The sequence below is a fragment of the Aristolochia californica genome, unplaced genomic scaffold (genome assembly GCF_029961685.1).
Source record: "Aristolochia californica isolate CCGP_79_NKW_82.1479 unplaced genomic scaffold, dmAriCali1.0.hap1 SCAF_19, whole genome shotgun sequence".
NCBI classification, from domain to species: domain Eukaryota; kingdom Viridiplantae; phylum Streptophyta; class Magnoliopsida; order Piperales; family Aristolochiaceae; genus Aristolochia; species Aristolochia californica.
In genome coordinates, this window is record NW_027181870.1 from 240001 (window position 1) to 242500 (window position 2500).

Consider the following 2500-nt stretch of genomic DNA (forward strand, 5'->3'; position numbering starts at 1 on the left):
CAGGGCGCCCAGGCGGAAAAGAGGCGCCCTGGCGTAGGCGCCCAGGCGCCAAAAGAGGCGCCAGGCGGAAAAGAGGCGCCCAGGCGAAAAAGAGGCGCCCAGGCGGAAAAGAGGCGCCCTGGCGTAGGCGCCCAGGCGCCAAAAGAGGCGCCAGGCGAAAAGGCGCCAGGGCGCCCAGGCGGAAAAGAGGCGCCCAGGCGGAATGGCGCCAGGGCGCCCAGGCGGAAAAGAGGCGCCCAGGCGAAAAAGAGGCGCCCAGGCGGAAAGGCGCCAGGGCGCCCAGGCGGAAAAGAGGCGCCCTGGCGTAGGCGCCCATGCGCCAAAAGAGGCACCCAGGCGAAAAGGCGCCAGGGCGCCCAGGCGGAAAAGAGGCGCCCAGGCGGAATGGCGCCAGGGCACCCAGGCGGAAAAGAGGCGCCCAGGCGGAAAAGAGGCGCCCTGGCGTAGGCGCCCAGGCGCCAAAAGAGGCGCCAGGCGAAAAGGCGCCAGGGCGCCCAGGCGGAAAAGAGGCGCCCAGGCGAAAAAGAGGCGCCCTGGCGGAAAAGAGGCGCCCTGGCGTAGGCGCCCAGGCGCCAAAAGAGGCACCCAGGCGAAAAGGCGCCAGGGCGCCCAGGCGGAAAAGAGGCGCCCAGGCGGAATGGCGCCAGGGCACCCAGGCGGAAAAGAGGCGCCCAGGCGAAAAAGAGGCGCCCAGGCGGAAAAGAGGCGCCCTGGCGTAGGCGCCCAGGCGCCAAAAGAGGCGCCCAGGCGAAAAGGCGCCAGGGCGCCCAGGCGAAGAGGCGCCAGGGCGCCCAGGTGGGAAAGAGGCGCCCAGGCGAAAAGGCGCCAGGGCGCCCAGGCAGAAAAGAGGCGCCCAGGCGAAAAAGAGGCGCCCAGGCAGAAAGGCGCCATGGCGCCCAGGCGGAAAAGAGGCGCCCTGGCCAGGCGGAAAAGAGGTGCCCAGGCGAAAAAGAGTCGCCCAGGCCGAAAGGCGCCATGGCGCCCAGGCGGAAAAGAGGCGCCCACGCGAAAAGGCGCCAGGGCGCCAAGGCGGAAAACAGGCGCCCAGGCGGAAAGGTGCCAGGGCGCCCAGGCGGAAAAGAGGCGCCCAGGCGCGTGGGGGGCAAGGCGCCAGGCGCCAGGCACGCGCGGAGGCAAGGCGCCAGGCGCAAGGCGCCACGCGCGCGCGCGCGTGGGGGGCGAGGCGCCAGGCGCCAGGCGCCGGGCGCGCGTGGGGGGCAAGGCGCCAGGCGCCGGGCGCGCGCGTGGGGGGCGAGGCGCCAGGCGCCAGGCGCCGGGCGCGCGTGGGGGGCAAGGCGCCAGGCGCCGGGCGCGCGCGCGTGGGGCGCCAGGCGCCTGGCGGGCGGGCGCCCCCAGGAAGGGGTGCTGGCGCGCGATGGGGTTGCGCCCGTACGGACCGTGTGACAGTACAGACACTTTGGCGAAACCTCCTGCCCGAAGCGATTTTAGGCGTTCGGCTAGGTAGGTGACCCGGTTTTTTTCGCGTTTCTCGGCCGCTAGCCCCTTTTTTCGCGTTTTCGTGCGCGCGCCCCTCTTGACCTCGCACGCGCGCCGCGCGTCGCGTCCTTGTCCTTGTCCGCGTCCGCGTTCGCGCGTGTCGGCGATCACGGGCCCCGTGCATGGCTCGTCTCTGTGGACCATCGCCCCGCTCTTGTCCCTCTTTCGTGTTTGTGTGGCGCCCCGCCCCGTGCACCATTGCCGGCTGGCAGCAAGGTGCCTAGCCCCCCTTGCCGCCAGGCCTGTCCACCCCAAGGTGCTAAAGCCGCCAGGCACCCGTGCCGCCGAACCGTGCGTCCGTAAGCCGCTGCACGTGCGGCGGCCGGCCATGCCCGTGCTATTGACCCTGTGTGACAGTACAGACACTTTGGCGAAACCTCCTGGCCGACGGGGTTTTTGCGCCCACCTAGGTAGGGCGACCCCTTTTTTTTCGTGTCGCCTGTCCGTGTGTCCCTTTTTCGCCTTTTTCGGGTTCGTGTTTTCGTGTGCCGCCAAAAGCAAGCCCTGCGCTCGTCCCGTCCCGCTTGACCCGTGCATCCGCCGGTGCTGGCCTGCAAAATGCCTGTGAGCGACGCACGTGACCAGCAGCCCAGGCGAGTGTGCACGGGTGGCAGGCGAAACGGGCGTGCGTGTCGCCAGTGTGTATGTCCCTTTTTCGCCTTTTTCGGGTTCGTGTTTTCGTGTGCCGCCAAAAGCAAGCCCTGCGCTCGTCCCGTCCCGCTTGACCCGTGCATCCGCCGGTGCTGGCCTGCAAAATGCCTATGAGCGACGCATGTGACCAGCAGCCCAGGCGAGTGTGCATGGGTGGCAGGCGAAACGGGCGCGCGTGTCGCCAGTGCGTATGTCCCTTTTTCGGGTTCGTGTTTTCGTGTGCCACCAAAAGCAAGCCTTGCGCTCGTCCCGTCCCGCTTGACCCGTGCATCCGCCGGTGCTGGCCTGCAAAATGCCTGTGAGCGACGCATGTGACCAGCTGCCCAGGCGAGTGTGCACGGGTGGCAGGCGA